Source organism: Ranitomeya imitator, chromosome 5 (assembly GCF_032444005.1).
Source record: "Ranitomeya imitator isolate aRanImi1 chromosome 5, aRanImi1.pri, whole genome shotgun sequence".
NCBI classification, from domain to species: domain Eukaryota; kingdom Metazoa; phylum Chordata; class Amphibia; order Anura; family Dendrobatidae; genus Ranitomeya; species Ranitomeya imitator.
The window spans coordinates 646,121,971-646,148,404 of NC_091286.1; the positions used below are offsets into that span (position 1 = coordinate 646,121,971).

Here is a 26,434-nt window from a genome sequence, read left to right on the forward strand (position 1 = left end):
TTTTGTTTGTTTACACACCCACTGAGGTGAAAATGTGCCTCATCAGAAAAAAACACAATTGCGTCACGGGGTATCGTTGCTAACATGTCTTCACAAGAGGTCCGCCGTGTCAAATAGTCCCATGCTGACAAATGTTGGACCACGCACATTTTATACGGGTGAAAATTCAGTTCATCATGAAGAATCCGGTGGAGAGAACGTCTTGAAATGCCAAGAGCAAATGATTGCTTCCGAGCAGAGCGTTTCGGAGATTGCAGTACTGCTGCTCTAACTCTCTCGATGTTTTGTTGTAATCCTTCTCTCAGGTCCCCTTCGTACACATGACACATTCCCTGCTGTTCTGAATGCATTCACCCAATTTACAATTAATTGCCGTCCAGGAACACGTCCGCGTGGAGGAACAGCGAATTGTAAACGAAAAGCACGCTGCACTGCAATGATCGAGTGGGCATTTGAAAAATACGCTTCAACACAAAATGACCTCTCCTCACGTGTCCACTGCATGATGGCAACTGAAAGGCCGAGGAATACAAATCTCCCATCAGCCACTGTAAGCCACACCCACTCTCCCCTCTCTTCGACCGACAGTGCCGCCACAGCATGCAGTGCAAAAAAGCAAATTACCGCGCTCCACCCTGTATATGGGAGGTGAAGGAGAGATCAGAGTCAAACATAACACCCAGACAGCGCGCCTGCTGCCGGGGCGTTATTATGGTCCCACCCACGGACAGGGACATGTTTTAGGGAGGTTAGTAGACGATGGGAGCAGAAGTAGTTCAGTTTTGGAAAGGTTGAGTTTCAGAGAGAGGATGGACATGATGTTGGAGACTGCGGACAGACAGTCAGTGGCGATCTGTAGTACAACATAATGCAGACTGCTGACAGGTCACTGATCCCTCACTGACCCGCCCCCCTAGTTTGCATAATGAATACAATCACATACTGAATAAAGAAAAAAAAAAACCTGCAGGCAGGTGTCGGCCATGTCATTTGCGCGGCAGCATGCTCACATGGTTACTGTGCACTTAATCCCTATTGCTGATTTAATTGAGCGAGGAAACAAAAAAGTAAGTCAGAATAAGGCGCCCGCTGCACCTGCGCAGTAGCAGCTGTCGGTTTGTATAGAGATCAGATAGCTGCCGGTGACGCCATCTTACTGGAGAAGAAAAGACAATTTCCTCCTCCAAGATGGTGCCGCCTGCGCAGTAGCAGCTCTCAGAGATCGCTGATAGCTGCTATTGCGCAAGCGCGGGCGGCGCCATCTTGGCAGAGGAAATTTTGTTTTCTCCTGTAAGATGGTGTCTCCAGCGCAACGACAGCTATCGGATCTCTATACAAACCGACAGCTGCTACTGCGCAGGTGCGGCGGGCGCCTTATTCTGATTTACTTTTGTTTCCTCGCTCAATTAAATCAGCAAAAAGGATTAAGTGCACAGTAACCATGTGAGCATGCTGCCGCGCAGGTGACACGGCCGACACCTGCCTGCAGAAGTGTTTTTTTTTTTTTTTTTTTTAAATTCAGTATGTCATGGTATTCATTATGCAAACTAGGGGGGTGGGTCAGTGAGGGATCAGTGACCTGTCAGCAGTCTGCATTATGAATACCTAAGCAGAGCACTGCATACACCGACCCCGCCTTAGGATATAAGCATATCATTAACATAAAACTGAAAATAAAGATTAAGAAACCACCACAAGACTGATTTCATCACCCAAGGTATCATTGTAATCAGTATAACAGCGCAGACCTGACACTCTGTGTAGTTTACTGTGCACAATCCTGCTGACAGGTTCCCTTTAACCCCTTTCTGACCTCGGATGGGATAGTACGTCCGAGGTCAGATCCCCTGCTTTGATGTTGGCTCCGGCGGTGAGCCCGCATCAAAGCCGCGACATGTCAGCTGTTTTGTACAACTGACATGTGCGCGCAATGGCGGCGAGTGGAATCGCGATCTACCCGCCGCTGTTAACTAGTTAAATGCCGCTGTCAGACGCTGACAGCAGCATTTAACTACTGCTTCCTGCCATCCGGCCGGAAATGCGCGCATCGTCGACCCCCGTCACATGATCGGGGGTCAGCGATGCGTCGGCATATTAACCAAAGGTCTCCATGAGACCTCTATGGTTGCTGATGCCGGCCTGCTGTGAGTGCCACCCTGTGGTCGGCGCTCATAGCAAGCCTGCAATTCAGCTACATAGCAACGATGATGATCGCTCCTATGTAGCAGAGCCGATCCAGTTGTGCCAGCTTCTAGCCTCCCATGGAGGCTATTGAAGCATGGCAAAAGTTAAAAAAAAAAAAAAAAAAAGTTTAAAAAAAAAATGAAATATAAAAGTTTAAATTGCCCCCCTTTTGCCCCATTCAAAATAAAATTGAAATCAAATATACACCTATTTAGTATCGCCTCGTTCAGAATCGCCCGATCTATCAATAAAAAAAAAAAGGATTAACCTGATCGCTAAACAGCGTAGCGAGAAAAAAATTCTAAGCGCCCGTATTATGTTCTTTTGGTTGCCGCGACATTGCATTAAAATGCAATAACGGGCGATCAAAATAACGTATCTGCACCAAAATGCTATCAGTAAAAACGTTGGCTCGGCATGCAAAAAATAAGCCCTCACCTGACCCCAGATCACGAAAAATAGAGATGCTACGGGTATCGGAATATGGCGCAATTTTATTTTTTTTCAGCAAAGTTTGGATTTTATTTTCACCACTGAGATAAAAAAATAACCTAGACATGTTTGGTGTCTATGAACTCGTACTGACCTGGAGAATCATAATGGCAGGTCAGTTTTAGCATTTAGTGAACCTAGCAAAAAAGCCAAACAAAAAACACGCATGGGATTGCACTTTTTTTGCCATTTCACCGCACTTGGAATTTTTATTTTTCCCATTTTCTAGTACACGACATGGTAAAACCAATGATGTCGTTCAAAAGTACAACTCGTCCCGCAAAAAATAAGCCCTCGCATGGCCAAATTGACGGAAAAATAAGTTATGGCTCTGGGAAGGAGGGGAGAGAAAAATGGAAAATCCCAAGGTCATGAAGGGGTTAAGGTCTTGGGTGTATTTTAGTAAGTGTAAGGCTATGTTCACACCTTGCGTCGGGTCCCTGCGGGTTCTCCCGCAGCGGATTTGATAAATCTGCAGGGCAAAACAACTGCGGTTCTCCCTGCAGATTTATCGCGGTTTGTTCCGCGTTTTCCGCTGCGGGTTTCCGCCTATACTATTGATGCTGCATATGCAGCAATATGCAGCATCAATAGTAATGTTAAAAATAATAAAAATTGGTTATACTCACCCTCTGATGTCCGGATCTCCTGGGCGCTGCACCCGGCGGTCCGGTTCCAGAGATGCTGTGGGAGAAGGACCCTTCGTGACGTCACGTTCATGTGACCGCGACGTCACCGCAGGTCCTGGTCGCACAGCAACTCTGACCGGACGGCCGCGTGCAGCGCCCAGGAGCTCCGGACATCAGAGGGTGAGTATAACCAGATTTTTTATTTTTTAACCCCAAATATGGTTCCCAGGGCCTGGAGGAGAGTCTCCTCTCCTCCACCCCGGGTACCACCCGCACATTATCCGCTTACTTCCCGCAACGTGGGCACAGCCCCATGCGGGAAGTAAGCGGTTCAATGTATTCCTATGGGTGCAGAATCGCAGCGATTCTGCACAAAGAAGTGACATGCTGCGGGTTGTAAACCGCTGCGTTCCCGCGCGGTTTTTCCCGCAGCATGTGCACAGCGGTTTGCGGTTTCCATAGGGTTTACATGTTACTGTAAACGCTATGGAAACTGCTGCGGACCCGCAGCATCAAAATCAAAATCGCGGCGGTTCCGCGGTAAAAACCGCAACGTGTGAATATAGCCTAAGCTGGAAAGCGCTGGTACATGGCAGCGTACAGGCGTTTTGTAGCTTTTCCTAGATGTTCCGATAAGCTGCACACAGGTGGTGGTAAGCTCCGAGATCCTTAGGGTATGTGCACACGATGCAGATTTAGTGCAGAACTGCAGCAGATTTTTCTGCTGCAGAACTGCACTGTGATTTTCTTACTGTCTACTGTGAACGTGGTAAATACCAGCTGTTAGGCTATGTGCACACGTAGGAAATGTGGTGCAGAATTTTCTGCACTAAATCTGCATCTGCAGATTTGATGCAGTTTCTGTGCAGTTTCTATGCAGTTTCTGTGCAGATTCTATGCAGTTTCTGTGCAGTTTCTGTGCAGTACAATGTAAATCAATGAGAAAAGAAAAAAGCTGTGCACATGGTGCAGAAAAATCTGCGCAGAAACGCTGCAGAACTGCACAAAAGAAGCGACGTGCACTTCTTTGAAATCTGCAGCGTTTCTGCGCAGATTTTTCTGCACCATGTGCACAGCTTTTTTCTTTTCTCATTGATTTACATTGTACTGGAAATCACAGTGCAGTTCTGCACCAATTCTGCACTAAATCTGCATCGTGTGCACATACCCTTAGATTTACTGTATCTGAAGAAAGCCTGAGCGGCCACATTTGTATCTCTGCTATTTCGGTTTGTGGTTTGAGGCCGCCTCGTAGATTTACATACATTTTTATCCAGGTCACTAATGTACAGCGGCGCAGCCAGAGGATGTATGCCCGAACCTTTACATTGTGACACGGCAATTACTCATGGACTATTTTAACCAAAGCAGGTGCTGCCTCGCTCGTGATTCATTGAGATTTACCAATAAATAGAAATGTTGTTGTGCTGCATTTTTGTTGTTGTTTTTTTTCCAGAGTAATTCTCCTGAATGTCAAGCCCTTCTCGGAGTGCAGTAAATTATAAGCGCTCTCTTACAGACATTAAGTGCTTTTGAAACAATGGGATGTGTTTTTTTTGCTAATGACTCTTGGTATAGTTACATCAAAGCTGCTTCTTCAGATCAAGAATAATGGATTGCATTCTGCAAACCCAAAATACAAAAGTTTTTCTAAAAGTGTATGTTAGACTTTTCATCACCAATTCAGGCCTGAGTTAACATGCAGTTTTTTTTTTTTTTTTCTTTAGCCCCTATCCACCCCGTACCATATGTATGTGTTGCAGACAAGTAGGCCTTAAAGGGAAGGTACTGCGTTTGTAGGTCATTAATAAATCACTGTAATGTAGCATAACATGCTGCTATAAGCAAGTTTGAAATGCATGTGAAACAGATTTCATGTGTTATATGAGTTTAAAGAATGCACTGGGGGCTGACATCTTGGTTTTGCAGCAGTAGCAGGGCACTATCAGTGTCAGATTACGGCACCCCATGGACATAGGGTCCGAGCCGGTCTATTATCTCCTATCTGTAACATTGCAGCAGCATTAGCAGTGAGCTGGGCACGCCTCTGTGGGCTGCACAACTCACTGCTGTAGGTGTGACTAGCTGCCATTTTATTATAGCCCTGTGCTCTCTATCGCAGGACAGAAGAAGCCCTCACTGCTCCTCTGTACTCCAGGCAGGCACATCCTCTGCTCCTCACATGCTGCCCTGTGTGCTTCTCCTGCTGTCTCCCCCTCACACCCAGTCCCTGTGATCTCCTGTAAGCTGCACTCACAGCCTGCAGAGAGGAAGGTGACACCTGGGCAGGGCAGCTGACAGGACAGGGATTAAGGTGGGGGAAGGGGGATGGCAAGAATGTTATTCACAAAAAATGCTGCTGAGTCCACTGTGTTCTGCTCCTCTGTAAACCAGCTGTGCCTCTGATGCAGTAACTGCTGGTGATAGCAGGTCACAGGGCAATCGCACACAAAATGGTGCTGCCCTGTGATGCTGCTCTTCATTCTTACTGTTAGAAGCAAAATTGGGGCAGTAACTGCTGACATCACCATTTCCCTCCCCTTTTGGGTGGTCTAATATCCCTGGGGCAGAGCTGCTAAATCTTACTATAGCTGCTTGAGGTCTAAAACGGAAAATGCTCCCCCTAGTGGTAAATATGTATATTTGTAGAAAAATATATTATATTTTTCATATAGAAATGTTTGCAAACAGTGCAAACATTGCATTAATACATTTTAATTACTATTTTAAACTTAATTTCACAAAAAAACAAAATACAAGAAAACTGGTGGCACCTTCCCTTTAACCCCTTAGTGACAGAGCCAATTTGGTACTTAATGACCAGGCCAATTTTTGCAATTCTGACCACTGTCACTTTATGAGGTTATAACTCTGGAACGCTTCAACGGATCCCGCTGATTCTGAGATTGTTTTTTCATGACGTATTGTACTTCATGTTAGTGGTAACATTTCTTCGATATTACTTGCGATTATTTATGAAAAAAAACGAAATATGGCGAAAATTTTTAAAATTTTGCAATTTTCAAACTTTGTATTTTTATGCCCTTAAATCAGAGAGATATGTCACGAAAAATAGTTAATAAATAACATTTCCCACATGTCTACTTTACATCAGCACAATTTTGGAAACAAAATTTTTTTTTGTTAGGGAGTTATAAGGGTTAAAAGTTGACCAGCAATTTCTCATTTTTACAACACCATTTTTTTTTAGGGACCACATCACATTTGAAGTCATTTTGAGGGGTCTATATGATAGAAAATAATGAAGTGTGACACCATTCTAAAAACTACACCCCTCAAGGTTCTCAAAACCACATTCAAGAAGTTTATTAACCCTTTACGTGCTTCACAGGAACTGAAACAATGTGGAAGGAAAAAATGAACATTTAACTTTTTTTTGCAAACATCTTAATTCAGAACCATTTTTTTTATTTTCACAAGTGTAAAAACAGAAATGTAACCATAAATTTTGTTATGCAATTTCTCCTGAATACGCCAATACCCCATATGTGGGGATAAACCACTTTTTGGGCGCACCGCAGAGCTTGGAAGAGAAGGAGTGCCGTTTGACTTTTTCAATGCAGAATTGGCTGGAATTGAGATCGGATGCCATGTCACGTTTAGAGAGCCCCTGATGTACCTAAACAGTGGAAACCCCCCACAAGTGACACCATTTTGTAAACTAGACCCCTTAGGGAACTTATCTAGATGTGTGGTGAGCACTTTGAACCCCCAAGAGCTTCACAGAAGTTTATAACGTAGACCCGTGAAAATAAAAAATCGCATTTGTTTACACAAAAATGATCTTTTCGCCCACAAATTCTTATTTTCACAAGGGTAACACAAGAAATTAGACCACAAAAGTTGTAGTGCAATTTCTCCTGAGTACGTCGATACCCAATATGTGGGGGTAAACCACTGTTGGGGCGCACCGCAGAGCTTGGAAGAGAAGGAGTGCCGTTTTACTTTTTCAATGTAGAATTGTCTGGAATTAAGATTGGACGCCATGTCGCGTTTAGAGAGCCCCTGATGTGCCTAAACAGTGGAAACCCCCCACAAGTGACCCCAGTTTGGAAACTAGACCCCCCCATGGAACTTATCTAGATGTGTGGTGAGAACTTTGAATGGTCAAGTGCTTCACAGAAGTTTAGAATGCAGAGTCGTGAAAATAAAAAAATATATTTTTTTTCCCCAAAAAAGATTTTGTAGCCCCCAAGTTTTTATTTTCACAAGGGTAACAGGAGAAATTGGACCACAATAGTTGTTGTCCAATTTATCCCGAGTACACTGATGTGCCATATGTGGGGGTAAACCACTGTTTGGGCGCACGGCAGAGCTCGGAAGGGAAGGAGCGCTGTTTTGGAATGCAGACTTTGATAGAATGGTCTGTGGGCGTTATGTTGCGATTGCAGAGCCCCTGATGTACCTAAACAGTAGTAACCCCCCACAAGTGACCCCATTTTGGAAACTAGACCCGCCAAGGAACTTATCTAGATGTGTGGTGAGAACTTTGAATGCCCAAGTGCTTCACAGAAGTTTAGAATGCAGAGTCGTGAAAATAAAAAAAATATATTTTTTTTCCCCAAAAAAGATTTTGTAGCCCCCAAGTTTTTATTTTCACAAGGGTAACAGGAGAAATTGGACCCCAAAAGTTGTTGTCCAATTTATCCCGAGTACGCTGATGCCCCATATGTGGGGGTAACCCACTGTTTGGGCGCACGGCAGAGCTCAGAAGGGAGGGAGCACCATTTGACTTTTTGAGCGCAAAATTGGCTGTCGTGTTTGGAGACCCCCTGATGTACCTAAACAGTGGAAACCCCCCAATTCTAGCTCCAACCCTAACCCCAACACACCCCTAACCCTAATCCCAACCCGATACATAATCCTAGTCACTAACCCTAACGATAATCACAACCCTTACCCCAAAACAACCCTAATGTCAACCCTAACCATAACCCTAATCAAAACCCTAAATCCAACACTCCCCTAATCCTAATCTCAACCCTAACCTCAAACCTAACCCTAATCCCAATACACCCCTAATCACAACCCTAACCTTAACCCTAATCCCAAACCTAACCCTAATCCCAAGCGTAACCCTAATGCCAACCCTAACCCTAATACCAACTCTAATCCAAACCCTAACCCCAAATCTAAACCTAACTTTAGCCCCAACCCTAACCCTAGCCCTATGGCTACTTTCACACTTGCGTCATTTGGCATCTGTCGCAATCCGTCGTTTTGGACAAAAAATGGATCCTCCAAATGTGCCCGCAGGATGCGTTTTTTTGCCCATAGACTTGTATTGCCGACGGATCGTGACGGATGGCCACACGTCGCGTCCGTCGTGCACTGGATCAGTTGTGTTTTGGCGGACCGTCTGCACAAAAAACGTTCAATGTAACGTTTTTTGTACGTCGCGTCCGCCACTTCTAACCGCGCATGCGTGGCTGTAACTCCGCCCCCTCCTACCCAGGACATAGATTGGGCAACGGATGCGTTGAAAAACTACATCCGCTGCCCACGTTGTGCACAATTTTCACAACGTGCATCGGTATGTCGGGCCGACGCATTGCGACGGCCCCGTACCGACGTAAGTGTGAAAGAACCCTAACCTTAAATTTAGCCCCAGCCCTAACTCTAGCCCTAACTCTAGCCCTAACTCTAGCCCTAACTCTAGCCCTAACTCTAGCCCTAACTCTAGCCCTAACTCTAGCCCTAACTCTAGCCCTAACTCTAGCCCTAACTCTAGCCCTAACTCTAGCCCTAACTCTAGCCCTAACTCTAGCCCTAACTCTAGCCCTAACTCTAGCCCTAACTCTAGCCCTAACTCTAGCCCTAACTCTAGCCCTAACTCTAGCCCTAACTCTAGCCCTAACTCTAGCCCTAACTCTAGCCCTAACTCTAGCCCTAACTCTAGCCCTAACTCTAGCCCTAACTCTAGCCCTAACTCTAGCCCTAACTCTAGCCCTAACTCTAGCCCTAACTCCTCTTCTCCTGTCGGCCGGCAGATGGCGATAGATGGCGGGCGCACTGCGCATGCGCCATTTTCTTTTCCCCGTCAGCCAGGAGAAGCAGCAGGAGGATCCAGGGACACCAGTAAGTATAATAGGGTCCCCGAATCCCCCTATTTCTCTGTCCTCTGATGTGCGATCACATCAGAGGACAGAGAATTACACTTTGTTTTTGTTTTTTTGCAGTTGCCGGTAAACAGTTAATTACCGGCGATTGCAAAACAGGGGTCGGTAAAACCGACCCCGATCATGTTCTTTGGGGTCTCGGCTACCCCCGGCAGCCGAGACCCCAAAGATTCTCCCGGTGCCGGCCGGCGGGCGCACTGCTCATGCGCCCGCCATTTTGAAGATGGCGGCGCCCATCGGGAGCCACGAGGAGCACCGGGGGAGACAGGTAAGTATTGGGGGGCTACCTGGGACCCTTTTCTCTGTCCTCTGATGTGCGATCACATCGGAGGACAGAGAAATTAAAAAGAGATCGCTTTTTCTTTTTTTTTTGCGATCGCCGGTAAACGGTTAATTACCGGCGATCGCAAATGCGGGGTCGGTAAAAACCCCCCTGAATCATGTTCTCTGGGGTCTCGGCTACCCCCGGCAGCCGAGACCCCGGAGGAAATCCGACTCTGGGGGGCGCTATTTACTTTTTCCACAGCGCCGTTAATTAACGGCGCTGTGGTTTAAGTACCCTTAGCGGCCGCCGTTAAAAGGCATATCGGCGGTCGCTAAGGGGTTAACACTGATGACCTAACCTTAGGCTAGGTCATCAATGTGTTATGGTTGGAGTGTGGTACCCGGTACCCCTGCCGATCAGCTGTTTATGGTGTCGGGCAGAATTGCACAGTTCAAGGGAACCTGTCACCCCCCAGGCGGTTTTAACTATAAGAGTCACCTTGTGCAGCACTAATGCTGCATTCTGCCAAGGTGACTCTTTGGCTATGTGCACACGTAGGCCGGTCCTCTGCGGGTTCTCCCGCAGCGGATTTGATAAATCTGCAGGGCAAAACCGCTGCGGTTATCCCTGCAGATATATCACGGTTTGTCTTGCGGTTTCCACTGCGGGTTACTCCTGCACTTGTTTTACTATTGATGCTGCATATGCAGCATCAATAGTAATGTTAAAAATAATTTTAAAAAATGGTTATACTCACCCCCGACGTCCCGATCTCCTCGGGGCTGCACGCGGCGGTCCAGTTCCAAAGATGCTATGCAAGAAAGACCTTTGTGACGTCATGTGACCGCGACGTCATCGCAGGCCCTGCTCGCATAGCAACCCTGAGACCGGACGGCCGTGTGCAGCGCTTAGAGGTGAGTATATCATTAGTTTTTATTTTAATTCTTTTTTTTTTTTACACAAATATCGTTCCCAGGGCCTGGAGGAGAGTCTCCTCTCCTCCACCCCGGGTAGCAACCGCACTTTATCCGCATGGTGGGCATAGCCACATGCGGGAAGTAAGCGGATCAATGCATTTCTATGTGTGCAGATTCGCTGTGATTCTGCACAAAAGAAATGACATGCTGCGGATTGTAAACCGCTGCGTTTCTGCGCGGTTTTTCCTGCAGCATGTGCACAGCGGATTGCGGTTTCCCATAGGTTTACATGTTTACTGTAAACGCAATGGAAACTGCTGCGGACCCGCAGCATCAAAATCGCTGCGGTTCCGCGGTAAAAACCGCAACATGTGCACATAGCCTTTTAGTTCGGGTCCCTTCCACCACTGAAAGAATCGTTTTTATAATTTGTCTCTCATACCTCTAGTTTGTCAGGGGGGCAGGTCTTTCCCCCCTGACAGACGCCTCACAGCCATCAGTCATTTCCTCCTTTCTTCTGGGCGCCGCCTCCTCAGCGTTCAGTTATTTACTAGGCGCCTGCGCTGTAATCTTGTTTTTTTTTTTTCCTTGGGCATGCGCAGTTAGCGCTGCCCGTCCACTGACATCACATGATGTCTTCCTTCTTGTGCCTGCGTGGACGCGCGGCCCGAGATCCCACCCTGCAGTCTCTTCTGATTTATTCACACTGCGGGGCTGGGAATCTTGGGCATGCGCAGTACTTATCTGCGGCTCTCCCTCTTCTCCCTCCGCCTCTTTCCTACTGTGCAGCAACATAAGAATCGTCAGCTCATCCCTAATTGCTGTGGCATACATTGGGATTTTTGATGCAATGCCACAGCAATTAGGGATGAGCTGACGATTCCCATGACATGCACAGTAGGAAAGAGGCGGAGTGAGATGAGGAAGAGTCGCAAAGAAGTACTGCGCATGCCCAAGATTCCCAGCCCCGCAGTGTGAATAAATCAGAAGAGACTGCGGGATGTGAACCCCCGTACTCTAATCAATTATTGGCACCTTAATGCTGTAAAGGTATTTCTCTTTTAACCTTTAATAAATATAAAATGGGCACCACAAAAAGCAAATACATGACTTAATTTTCCCCCAAAATGTGATCATGTCTAGTCAGAGCATCGATCCTGTAAAGTACTACCCCCTATCTGGTGTGTTGTTCCTGCAGACATGCTATTATGGCCTGTAATTGGGAGAACAGGCAGACGAGCAGCTCGCGTACAGAGAGAATCTGTCAGAACGTTCCAGACCAGACCAGAATGGAAAACGTGAAAAAAATCGGAGCATGCTCGGAAAAGTGATTGACAGGTTGGTCAAACTTGTGAAGCATAGTGCTTGACAAGTGTGACCAACTTTTTACTATTGATGCTGCCTATGCAGCATCAATACAAAAAGATAGAATGTAAAAAAATATATGGTTATTCTCACCTTCCGACGGCTCCCGATCTCAGCGGCGTTCCCATTATGTTCCGTTCCCAGGGATGCTTTGCGCGAAGGACCTTTGTGACGTCATGGTCGTGTGACCGCGACATCATCTCAGGTGATTTGCGCAATGCACCCTTGGGAACGGAAGCCGCCGCGTTCACCGCTGAGAGGCAGGAGGACTACGGGGGCCATCGGAAGGTAAGTATATCCCTATTTTTTTATTTTAATTCTTTTTTTTATATGAATATGGATCCCAGGGCCTGAAGGAGAGTCTCCTCTCCTCCAGATCCTGGGCATAGCCACATGCGTAAAGTGAGCGTTTCAATGCAATCCTATGGCTGCGGAATTGCCGCGACTCCGCAGAAATAATGAACTTGCTGCGGATTTTACTGCTATGCGATTCCGCAGCGGGAAAATCTGCAGCATGGGCACAGCAACTGCGGAATCTCATAAGATTGCATGGGGATGCATTTTCTTTTTTAAGCGTTTGCCTGCGGATTTTTCCACCCTGATTCCGCATCTCTTGGCAGAAAACGCAGGTGTGGTTTTGATGTGTTTTTTATGCAGTTTTCATTGCGATTTTTCCTGCTTTTCGTTTTTTACAGCAATAAAGAAATATCCTTGACAAACTTGACTAAGAAAAAAAATTGATGTACTTTCCTTGTCCAACCCCTTCTTCTTCGATTCTCCATTTTGGAAAGACACAGCAATAATGAGTGTTCGTTTGCTCCAAGATGAGAACGCTCAGCAGAGCGGAGCCAAGATCAGAGCCTGCAGCTACAGCTCCGCAGGCCCTACAGGATTATGATTTTAACAATAACTGACATTGGATCTACATAGAGAATATATGGTCCAAGAATGCGGGACCAAGAAATGAGAGCGCAACCGCGACTCCACCTAATACATGCAGCCTACAAGAGATCAGGAGTATACTCTCATTAATATGAATATAGAAAAAATAGAGCCTAAAGTCTGAAAATAATAATCTCAAAAGTGAATATTTATTAAACAGCAGCTCATTAATAATACACAACGGCTAAAAGCCCAAATGTACAAACACATGACGAGAGGACAAGGGGAAAAAACACATAAAACAATCAGGCCGCCGAGAAAGGTTCATCCCTATATTTTGGTACTCAGAGTGGATTAAAAATATGTGCAAATAGGCATCCCATAGTCCAAAAGTAGTTACACGGGGAGCCTATATATATATATATAAATACCCCTACTAGTATCGATAGAGTCCCCTCACTCATAAGACTCAACATGCCAAATGCTTACCCATGTGGGAGGGAAAAAATGAGAGACCGCGGCAGGCTGAAGGGAAGGGCCCCAACGCGCGTTTCGCGAAGTTGGCTTCCTCAGGGGACCTACAGGATTATGATGCTGGGGTTACTGCTGCAAATCCTCAATCATCACAGAGACCAGGTAAGCTAAAGTAGATGTCAAAAAATATTTGCATGTCTTTGTTTTTTCACTGTGTTGTGTACTAAACCATATTTTTATTTTAGGTGCAGCAGCAGAGGAGAAGGCGAGCGTGCAAAATGTGGGTTCACCCACTCTTAGCTGAGCGCATGGAGAAGGGGCACTTTTATGTGCTTTATCCAGATTTGAGGAGGTAAGTTGACAAATATCTAAAGACCATATCCTAATTAAAATGTGTTGCAAAAAATTTAATCATATGTTAACCATTTTTTTCCTGTCAAATTTTCAGATTTCCCGACAAATTTGTTTCCTTCTGCTGTCTGACCATCCCGGCTTTTGATAGACTGCTTAAAATTCTGGCACCCCATCTGACCTTGAGCAATACGGTGATGAGGAAGGCCATCTCTGCTGAGGAAAGGCTGCTCATCACCTTGCGGTAAGTAACTAATATTTTGTTTGTATGTCATTAGGCCTCTTTCACACGTCAGTGTGTCCGGTACGTGTCATGAAAGTCGTCACATGTCCCGGAGACACTGACGAACGTAGACCCACTCGAATGGGTCTATGCACATGTCAGTGTCTTTTCGCGGGCCGTGTGTCCGTGGGCAAAACACGCTGACATGCCATTTGTTTACCTTTACCACGGTCCAAAAAGTGTCGTGCACACGGAGAACACACATTGATGTCCTCTGTGTGACACGCATTGCACTGGTGAAGAAGCGCTAGAGGAAGCGCTGTTCCCTGGCGGCAGGTGATGAAGATGTTGTTGTCATCATTGTCCCCTGCATTGCATGATTTCAGCGCCATCAGGGAATAATGGGATTTGCGTTCAGCACCTGCCACCGTGTAACTGCGCTTACTGTAGCGCTTTTTTTCTGCTAGCCATCCATGTGGGAATGATGCAGCACATGGGCGGCACACGCTTGCCTCATGGGTGCCGCACACACATGGACATGGACATCTCTGGTACAGTGTTTTACGGTACCTGAAATATCATGATATGTAAAACATGCCTGGGACCTGTCACCATTTTTGGCTGCTATAAGATACGGCCACTGTCTTTCAGAGCTTATCTACAGCATTCTATAATTAACTCCCGGGTCAGAGGAGATAGATAAGAAAAATTAGACACATAATTTGGATTATGCCCGTGGGTGGGGCGCTATCGTGTGATCTTATCCGATAGCTGTGTCGCAGGTCCAGGTCCTGCGCCTCCCTTCTTCTTGCGATACCACTCTCCTGCTTCGTTCATGGCTCTACTGCGCAGGCGTACTTTTGTGTCCTGATGAGGGATGAGAGAAAAGTCCGGAGATGTGCATGCGCTGTGGCTCCCAGACCTTTCCTTGCGCTTGTCCACTGCAGGAATTAGTTCTGCCCTCAAAAAGCCAGATACGTACGGCTGAGCAGTAAAGCGGTTAAGTAAGCGGGAGGGCGGTGGCAGTGCGAAAAGATTGGCGTGGCCGGACATGGACCTGCAAGTCCCATCTCATGTGACTGCCCCGCGCAGTTGTCTTATTTTTTTAATTTGTTTTTTTTTTTATACCCTTCGTGTTGGACTGGGGTGTTATGACCAGCATTATAGGATGCTTCCGATAAGACCTGAAAGGTGGTGGCCGCATATATCGCCCATAACTGCTGACAGGTTTCCTTACATTTTTGTTTGACATTTCTAATAATTTTTTTTTTTTTTCCTTTGCAGATTTTTGGCCACAGGAGAGAGCTATACATCCCTGCACCTCCAATTTAGAGTTGGTAAATCCACCATCTCTAAAATTGTGAGGCGCACATGTAACGTGATCTGGCAGAAGTTGCAGCCCATCGTGATGCCTTCCCCAACCGAGGAGACTTGGCTGCAGGTCGCAGCCGGCTTTCAGTCTGTGGCCAATTTCTCAAACTGCGTAGGTGCAGTCGATGGTAAACATGTAAGGGTTCAGCAGCCCCCACGATGAGGATCACGCTTCTTTAATTATAAGAAGTATTTTTCTGTGGTCCTGATGGCAGTGGCTGATGCCCATTACAAATTTGTTGCCATTGATGTTGGTGCCTATGGCAGTACTGGGGACTCTCCAGGTGCTGCAAACATCACAGATCCGTCTGCAAATTCTTCGAGATCGCGGAACGCTTCCAGCCCCACGACCTTTGCCGGGTTCCACACATCCAGTTCCCTTTGTGATGGTATCGGATGATGCGTTTCCGTGCTGTGCCCATACCTACAAAGGGGACTGAATGCCCGGCGGAGGATTTTTAATTATCGGCTGAGTCGTGCACGCAGATATGTGGAATGCACCTTTGGGATCATGAGTAGTCAGTGAAGGATCTTTCACACACCCATCCAGTTGGATACAGACACCGTTGACGCTGTGATTAAGGCATGCTGTGTACTGCACAACTATGCCCGTGAGTATAGCACTGACGTAGATGTGGAGCACCAGCTGCCAGAATTTAATCCAGTGGGTCTGGGAAGGCCGTCCAACTCGGCTGTGCGTGTGAGAGAAACCTTTACTGACTACTTTGAGTCCAGAAGGTGCCGTGCACTGGCAATACTCCTGTACTGGTGTTGTGCAGCCTGAACAGCACAGAAGGATGCAAGAAGATTGACCAACCCAAAAGAAGAAGCCAAAATCAATCTCAAATTGTGTCAGAAGAAGCCAAGCTCAATCTCAAATTGTGTCAGAAGAAGCCAAGCTCAATCTCAAATTGTGTTTTATGTTTTTTTTTTTAAAAAAAACCTTTCATCTGGATTTGTATAATAAAAAATGTATTGTTAATTTCATGTGGTTAGTTTTCGATTTACTAAGTGGTGTTTGTTGAAACAAATTATCATGATTCTTCTCCTTCCCATAGTCCTGTGCCCATATACCATGCTACATAACCTCTATCCCATAGTCCATCGCTCATATACCCATGACAGAGTCATACATAGGGGCCCTTGTGCTAAAGTATATAAAAAACAAAACTTTAATTTTAAAATATAACTTTATTTTATAACCAATAAAGAAATAATGACAAATATTGTCAATCTTTTTTCAATATGAAAGCATAATAAACTTTTGCCCAAAGAAGTACATTTTTGGACCACATAACAAAACGTTTGCCAGGCGTCAACAAAGTTGATTGGTCTCTTTGTAGTGAAGTGGGCAACGTTGATGGCAACGTCCAGCTCGGCGTGGCAGACTTGAATTGAATATTTTATACCAAAATTGCACATTAATTTAAATAATGGTAGTGCGGGCTATACCCATAGGATGTTGCAGGATCATTAGGGAAAGTGGCAGTCGGTGTGTGCTTCCTGACTCCAAATGATGAGAATAACTGCTGGCTGGTCTGCTGTATGGGTAGTCAGCTTCTCTTTTTTGGGGTTCTCGTTGTTGGGGGTTTTGGATGGAAAAGTCCAAAAAACCCCATCAATATGTCTTCATACTACGAAATTGGAGCAGGGTTCTCCAAAGCTGTCAGTGACATCTGCACCATACTCATAAAAAATTGACTGCCTATCCGGTGTCAGGGAGCGAGCCTTCCTTGCAATAGTCAAGGCAAAAAAATTGAAAAGATCCGCTGTAGTTGATTTTTTTTTTTTTTTGTTCAAATCCAGAGTATCATTTGCGATTTTAACTGTTTCATCATTTTTTTTTTTGCTCTGCTCTCCTGCCACCTGATAGGCAGCTCTTTCTCTCCTCAGTCCTGTGTGAAAAAAAGAAAACAATTATAGATTATTACGGTATTTTTCACACACTGCGTTTAAGCAACGCTTTGGACGCAGCAAAAAGGCTGCTCCGCCCAAAGCGCTGCCCCCTTTTCTGTTCGCGTGGTGATATCGCATGTTTTCATTAAACACATGCGGAATCACTGCATGCTATCAATACACTGAGCTAGTTACCGGTATCTTGCAGAGTGAGAGCGCCAACGCAAGATAAATAGACATGGTGCGATGTCAAAAGACGTGACGTAGGTCTGACACCTCCATCTTTGGAAGCATAGTGGAGACGGGATTTCAGAAAATCCCCTCCACTATGCTGTAACATCTGGACACTACCTATTAAACGCTGCGGCTGTATGCAGCGTTCAATACGCAGCCAATTGTGCTACGCACGTGGAAACAGAGGCTACATATATCGTTAATTACACATTTGTCTATTTTTAAAAAAAATTACCTCTGCAATGTTCTGCTTGGGATGAGAAACTGCAATTCCTCATAAAATGGAAACATTTTCCTACTGGGAGAGGAGCCACTTTTATCACAGCTGTTTACAAATGTAGTGAACCGGTCCCTCACCGATCACCACCTCTGTTTAATATCATTTTCTAAAAAATATAACAAAAAAATTGACAATCTTAGGCCATTTTGGAGAAAGTATAATATTGTTAAATAACATAATTACCAATTTGCAATTGCTTGCATTTGTACAAGAATCCCATTCAGGATATAGCTCCCAAAATATTTTTGTCCAACAAATGTTGCGGAAATATTTGTCCTTATACGACTCATCTGCGGCATCCCATATTGCTGGAAAATCACGAACCTAGAATGTATACAATAATGTCAGATACTATATCCAACAACAAAATAAATTTGGTATATATTTAGATATAACCCATACCCTAACCCAAGGCCTAACCATAAGCCAAACGCCAAAAAAGAAAATATCCCTGTTCCAAAACATATCACCAAGCCCAACCAGAAACCTAACCCTGATGGCAACCCTAATCTCAACGCAAACCCTAATCTCAACGCAAACCCTAATGGCAACCCTGATCACAATCCTAGCCCTAATCCCAAACCTAGCCTTAGCCATAATCCTAATTTGAAACTTGAAAACTTTTTCTTTTAAAAAAATTATCTTTATTGTTTTGACATAATTAATGGGGTGACACAAGGGTTTTTGTTAATCATTTAATTTCAGTTTTTTTTTAATACCTTCTTTTTGGTGTATAAACAAGGGGATGGGGAAAAAAATTGCTCCATCAGAATTTTTTTGCACCAGAGTGGGAAAGCTGACGGCCGGGGACCAATATTTTTGTAGCCTGGGAAGGGGTTAATACCCATAGATCTTCCCAGGCAAATGATTATTAGCCCGCAGCTGTCTGCATAGCCTTTACTGGCTATAAAAATGGGGACCCCCCAAAAAAAAAGACGTGGGGTCCCCCTATATGTTATAGCCAGAAAGGCTACGCAGACAGCTGCAGGCTGATATTCATAGCCTAGGAAGGGACCATGGTTTTGGCGCCACCTGGTTTCAAATACCAGCTTGCTGCCGCCCCAGAAAAGGCGTGTCTGTAAGATGCGCTTATTTCAGCACTTAGCCTCTCTCTTCCCACTTACCCCATAGCATTGGCATATGGGGTAATAGGGGTTAATGTCACCTTGCTATTGTAAGGTGACATTATGCCCGGTTAAAAATGGAGAGGCGTCAGTAAGACGCCTATCCATTATTAATCCAATAGTATTAATAAAGGGTAAATTAAACACAGGCACTAGGAAAAAAAAGTATTTTTAATGAAATGACAGTGTTTTTGACCATAATTTATTGTACGCTCTATCCAAGCGAAGCCCTCGTCCTCCTGGAAAAAAGTTAATAAAAAACAAATTTATACTCCCTGGTCTGATGTAGTCTATAACGAGTGTCCCATGGCGATCTGCCATGGAGAACAGTCACATCAGGAGATGTGTCTGCTCTCCACGGCTCCAGCAACACACTGACAGGAGCTCCGACTCCTGCAGTGTGTAACTGCGCATGCGCGAGAGTTTACCGGCATTCATTGACACCGGTACTCTCGCTTTACGGTACAGCTGCGTGGGAAAATTCTCACGCAGCCCCAGTGCCGTAAAATGACAGCACGGAGCTGCAAACTCCGAGATACTCTGCGATACACTGCCAGGAGCATAGCTGGAGGACGGAACAGATCAGCGACAGTGCGACATAATTGTACTCAATCGTCGCATGGGGACAGACAGACTTCACACACACAGACGCACACATACATACCACAGACATGCCAGGTCAATAAGACGCCCTAAATCAATCACCATGCGAAGATACGACTCCATGCTGGTTAGAAGATGGTGACTTCCACTACACTACACACTTCCTCCCGCCTGACATCACTTCCCTCTGCAGTGCTTTTGACACCCTAATCCGCACCAAAACCGCTGATATTTTTTATATCTGTGGTTTTGCTGCAGGTTTGACTGACACAATGGAAGTCAATGGGTGCAGAAACGCTGCAGATCCGCACAAAGAATTGACATGCTGGGGAAAATACAACGCTGCGTTTCTGCGCGTTTTTTTCCGCAGCATGTTCACAGTGGATTTGGTTTTCCATAGGTTTATGTTGTGCTGTAGAACGCATGGAAAACTGCTGCAGATTTTTGACCCGCAGGCAAATCTGCAACGTGTGCACAAAGCCTTAGGGATTAGCTAGATTGGGAGAAGTGTAGTGTGTTGTGTAATAAAGCAAATGACAAAAGTGTTATGGAGTAAAGACGATATTTAGGAAACACATTTTGGGTGCTCAACAAATCCTATTAACCTATTTCACCCATGAAATTACATTTTTTTACTTAAAGCTGTAGGTGGTGCAGTAATCATCTGTGTGTGTTTTATTAACATTTTTCACTATTTGTCTTTCCAGGTTACTCTTCGGACTGGGAGACATTGCTGAGAACATAAATGAAGTGAATAAAGAAAGGTAACAATGGAGTATTTTACAGATCGTTCCTGTACAGCGCTGTGATGAATCGAGGCCGTTCTCCAGCGCCGCTCTGCCTATTCTTCTTACATATTTGCTTTCAATTTATGTGTGGAACATCCACAGCATGGTACAGTAGCTCTTAAGTAGATGAGATCTCAATAAATCTCATGCTGTAAATCCGCAGATTTTCAGTAATTTGTGCCAAATTCATTTTGCATTTCATCCTTTGCAAAAGGTTAAAACTGCCGCAAATCCACACGCAATTTTTGCTGCAGATAAAGTACTTTGTATTTATGCTGTCATTTGTTTCCTTCTCTTGTTCCTGGAGCCATAACTTTTTTTTTTTTTTCAGTCGACATCCATATGAGAGCTTGTATTCTATGGAGAAAGCTGTAGTTTTGAGTAACACCATTCACTTTACCATATAATGTAAAAAAGTGGTGAAATGGTCAAGGAAAAGCTGTGGTGGAGAGCGTTCTTTCACAGTTTACATTGTGCAATAAAAATGATTTGGTAATAGAATTCTCCAGGTGAGTATGATTATTGCAATACCAATTTCATAAAGTTCCCTTTTTTTTTTTTTGGTGGTAAAAAATAAAATTCAGAACCTTGTTTTAAAAAAAAAACAAAAAAAAACAACCTTTTTTTTTACTCACTGGTTTGATGTTTTTATTAAATGACCATTTTGGGTACATATAACATTTTGATCAATATACTGTTTAACCCCTTCATAACCCAGCCTATTTTGACCTTAATGACCTGGCCGTTTTTGCAATTCCGTTTTTTTCGTGACATATTGGGCTTCATGTTAATTTTCAAAGTTTTAATTTTTATTCTGTTAAACGAGAGAGTTATGTGACACAAAATAGTTAATAAATAACATTTCCCACCTGTCTACTTTACATCAGCACAATTTTGGAAACAAAATTTTTTTTTTTGCTAGGAAGTTGTAAGGGTTAAAATTTGACCAGCGATTTTTCATTTTTACAACGAAATTTACAAAACCATATTTGTTTAGGGACCACCTCACATTTGAAGTCAGTTTGAGGGGGTCTATATGGCTGAAAATACCCAAAAGTGACACCATTCTAAAAACTGCACCCCTCAAGGTGCTCAAAACCACATTCAAGAAGTTTATTAACCCTTCAGGTACTTCACAACAGCAGAAGCAACATGGAAGGAAAAAATGAACATTTAACTTTAGTCACAAAAATGATCTTTTAGCAACAATTTTATTTTCCCAAGGGTAAAAAGAGAAACTGGACCCCAAAAGTTATTGTACAATTTGTCCTGAGTACGCCGATACCCCATATGTGGGGGGGGGGACCACTGTTTGGGCGCACAACAGGGCTTGGAAGGGAAGGAGCGCTATTTGACTTTTTCAATGAAAAATTGGCTCCAATCTTTAGATGATACCATGTCGCGTTTGGAGAGCCTCTGTGTGCCTAAACATTGGAGCTCCCCCACATGTGACCCCTTTTTGGAAACTAGACCCCCAAAGGAACTTATCTAGATGTGTGGTGACCACTTTAAAACCCCAAGTGCTTCACAGAAGTTTATAACGCAGAGCCGTGAAAATAAAAAATCGTTTTTCTTTCCTCAAACATTATTTTTTAGCCCGCATTTTTTTATTTTCACAAGAGTAACAGGAGAAATTGGACCCCAAAAGTTGTTGTGCAGTTTGTCCTGAGTATGCTGATACCCCTTATGTGGGGGGAACCACTGTTTGGGCACACGTCGGGGCTCGGAAGGGAAGTAGTGATGTTTTGGAATGCAGACTTTGATGGAATGGTCTGCGGGCGTCATGTTGCATTTGCAGAGCCCCTGATGTGCCTAAACAGTAGAAACTCCCCACAAGTGACCTCATTTTGGAAACTAGACCCCCCTCCCCCCACGGAACTTATCTAGATGTGTGGTGAGCACTTTGAACCCCCAAGTGCTTCACAGAAGTTTATAACGCAGAGCCGTGAAAATAAAAAATCGTTTTTCTTTCCTCAAAAATTGTTTTAGCAAGCAATTTTTTATTTTCGCAAGGGTAACAGGAGAAATTGGACCCCAGTAGTTGTTGCCCAGTTTGTCCTGAGTATGCTGGTACCCCATATGTGGGGGTAAACCACTGTTTGGGCGCACGTCGGGGCTTGGAAGGTAGGGAGCACCATTTGACTTTTTGAATGCAAGATTGGCTGGAATCAATGGTGGCGCCATGTTGCGTTTGGAGACCCCTGATGTGCCTAAACAGTGGAAACCCCTCAATTCTACCTCCAACACTAACCCTAATCACAACCCTAACCCCAACACACCCCTAACCATAACCCTAACTACAAGCCTAATCTTAACCCTAATTCCAACCCTAACTCTAATTCCAACCCTAAACCTATGTGCCCACGTTGCGGATTCGTGTGAGATTTTTCCGCACCATGTTTTAAAAATCCGCAGGTAAAAGGCACTGCATTTTACCTGCGGATTTACAGCGGATTTCCAGTGTTTTTTGTGCGGATTTCACCTGCGGATTCCTATTGAGGAGCAGTTGTAAAACGCTGCAGAATCCGTACAAAGAATTGACATGCTGCGGAAAATACAATGCAGCGTTTCCGCGTGGTATTTTCCGCACCATGGGCACAGCGGATTTGGTTTACCATAGGTTTACATGGTACTGTAAACCTGATGGAAAACTGCTACGAATCCGCTGCGGATCTGCAGCCAAATCCGCACCGTGTGCACGTAGCCTAATTCTAACCCTTACCCTAGTTCTAATCCTAACCCTAGTGGAAAAATAAAAGTAAATATATTTTCTTTATTTTATTATTGTCCCTACCTATGGGGGTGATAAAGTGGGGGTTCATTTACTATTTTTTTATTTTGATCACTGTGATAGGTTTTATCACAGTGATCAAAATGTACCTTGAACAAATCTGCCGGCCGGCAGATTCGGCGGGCGCACTGCGTATGCGCCCACCGTTTTGGAAGATGGCGGCGCCCGTGGAGAAGACGGATGGACACCGGGAGGCTCGGTAAGTATGATGGGGTGGGATCGGAGTGTGGGGGGGGGGGGTGAATCGGAGCATGGGGAGAGCGGACAGGAGCGGACCACAATACGGGACAGAACGGAGGACTGGGGTGGACATCGGTGGCGGGGGGCAGATCAGGGTTTCCAGCCATGGCCGAAGATATTGCAGCATCGGCCATGGCTGGATTGTAATATTTCACCACTTTTCATAGGAGAAATATTACAAATTGCTCTGATTGGCTGTTTCACTTTCAACTCTTTTAAATCTCCGGGTCCGGATGGCATACATCCACGAGTACTAAGAGAACTAAGTAATGTAATAGATAAACCATTATTTCTTATTTTTAGGGACTCTATAGCGACAGGGTCTGTTCCGCAGGATTGGCGCATAGCAAATGTGGTGCCAATATTCAAAAAGGGCTCTAAAAGTGAACCTGGAAATTATAGGCCAGTAAGTCTAACCTCTATTGTTGGTAAAATATTTGAAGGGTTTCTGAGGGATGTTATTCTGGATTATCTCAATGAGAATAACTGTTTAACTCCATATCAGCATGGGTTTATGAGAAATCGCTCCTGTCAAACCAATCTAATCAGTTTTTATGAAGAGGTAAGCTATAGGCTGGACCACGGTGAGTCATTGGATGTGGTATATCTCGATTTTTCCAAAGCGTTTGATACCGTGCCGCACAAGAGGTTGGTACACAAAATGAGAATGCTTGGTCTGGGGGAAATTGTGTGTAAATGGGTTAGTAACTGGCTTAGTGATAGAAAGCAGAGGGTGGTTATAAATGGTATAGTCTCTAACTGGGTCGCTGTGACCAGTGGGGTACCGCAGGGGTCAGTATTGGGACCTGTTCTCTTCAACATATTCATTAATGATCTGGTAGAAGGTTTACACAGTAAAATATCGATATTTGCAGATGATACAGAACTATGTAAAGCAGTTAATACAAGAGAAGATAGTATTCTGCTACAGATGGATCTGGATAAGTTGGAAACTTGGGCTGAAAGGTGGCAGATGAGGTTTAACAATGATAAATGTAAGGTTATACACATGGGAAGAAGGAATCAATGTCACCATTACACACTGAATGGGAAACCACTGGGTAAATCTGACAGGGAGAAGGACTTGGGGATCCTAGTTAATGATAAACTTACCTGGAGCAGCCAGTGCCAGGCAGCAGCTGCCAAGGCAAACAGGATCATGGGGTGCATTAAAAGAGGTCTGGATACACATGATGAGAGCATTATACTGCCTCTGTACAAATCCCTAGTTAGACCGCACATGGAGTACTGTGTCCAGTTTTGGGCACCGGTGCTCAGGAAGGATATAATGGAACTAGAGAGAGTACAAAGGAGGGCAACAAAATTAATAAAGGGGATGGGAGAACTACAATACCCAGATAGATTAGCGAAATTAGGATTATTTAGTCTAGAAAAAAGACGACTGAGGGGCGATCTAATAACCATGTATAAGTATATAAGGGGACAATACAAATATCTCGCTGAGGATCTGTTTATACCAAGGAAGGTGACGGGCACAAGGGGGCATTCGTTGCGTTCAAGAGAGGCCTGGATGTCTTCCTGGAGCAGAACAATATTGTATCATACAATTAGGTTCTGTAGAAGGACGTAGATCTGGGGATTTATTATGATGGAATATAGGCTGAACTGGATGGACAAATGTCTTTTTTCGGCCTTACTAACTATGTTACTATGTAGCCGCGGGGAGGCAAAGCCCCCCACCCCCCAGGCTGAAGTACCACTCCCCCTGTCCCTGCAGATCAGGTGAAATTGGAGTTAACCCTTTCACCCGATCTGCTGGGGCGCGATCCCTCCATGACGCCACATAGGCGTCACAGGTCGGATTGGCATCGGCTTTCAGGACGCCTACGTGGCTTCACAGGGCGGGAAGGGGTTAAATCAGTAATTTGACAGATCAGAATTTTTCAGATACAAATGTATATTTTAATTTTTTTTTATAGTTACAGTTCTATGAAAGCCAGCAAGTGGCTGAGCTTTGCAGGAGGACTTTGATGGCAGCCATTAACATTTTTTGCAGGCCTCTGGTTGTCCTTGATGTCCCATTAGCCCCCGCAATCATGTCAAGGGGTCTGACTAGAGCAGCTGCATGCATACAGTAGTACCATTTAAATGCTGTAAGTCCATGATTGATAGCAGCATCTAAATGGTTAACAAGTGATCAGAGCTCCGCTCCATCCACTGCTGTTAAAGACAGATGACTTTTGAAAATTGCACCTGCCACCCCTGCGCAGTAACAGCTATCGGATCACCACTATATACACTGATAGCTGCTACTGCGCAGGCGCAGCAGGTGCAATATTCAAATGGATTTTTTTTAATAGCAGGCGTCTAACAGAAAAGTCATCTGTCTTTAACAGCAGTGGATGGAGCTGATCTCTGATCACTTCTGTTAACCATTTAGATGCATCATCTTCCTAGAGAAGAAAAAAAAATGTCCTTCTCCAAGATGGTGCTGCCTGCGCAGTAGCAGTTTCGGCGATCGCCAATAACCTCAACCATATTTATTATATACAGTACATATGCGATTGTGCTGCAGTGCAGATGTCACGACCGGCGCCTGCCTGCAGAAGGTTTTTTTTTTTCCCTCCCCCCCCCCCCCCCCCACTATGTATATATAATATTCATTATGTTAACTAGGGGGCTGGTCAGTGAGGGATCAGTGACCTGTCAGAAGCCATACACATGAATACCTAATCAGAGCACCACATGAAGACACCCCCCACGGGCTGCCCTGGAGCACGAGCAGATCATTCGCTCAAAACTGAAAATAAAGATTAAAGAACAACCACAAGACTGATTTCATCACCAGGTATCATTTTAACCGGTATAACGGCACCGACCTGACACTCTGTAGGTTACTGTGCACAATCCTGCTGACGGGTTCCCTTTAAGGGCAGGGCATAGAGAGCACTGGACATTGTGTAGATGACAGACTTTGCGTCATACACATGAAGCAGGGAGGGAGAACGGCGATCTTAAGAATAGAGGAGGTGCCTGTGGTATAATAAAGGGTCTTTTCCAGGACGTCCCTCCTGACAGCACTATCGGGAGATCTTCCTTCATATCTTTGATAATGACAGGAACACACAAGAGGTTAAAAGGCTCCTGCCTCCACCACCCACCAGGGTTTTTCCTGGTGGGTGGAGTAATTTACCTGTTAGTTGATCAGGAGCTCCTGACTGCTG

At 44.8% G+C, this 26,434-nt stretch overlaps 1 long non-coding RNA gene across 1 annotated transcript in view; it reads left to right on the forward strand.

Annotated features, from left to right (window-relative positions):
- LOC138680950 (uncharacterized) overlaps positions 1–26,434 on the forward strand; it is a 71,459-nt gene that overhangs the window by 20,836 nt on the left and 24,189 nt on the right. The window contains exon 2 of the long non-coding RNA XR_011321851.1: positions 20,138–20,194. This is a non-coding gene — a long non-coding RNA (uncharacterized lncRNA). The remainder of the gene's footprint in view (positions 1–20,137; positions 20,195–26,434) is intronic.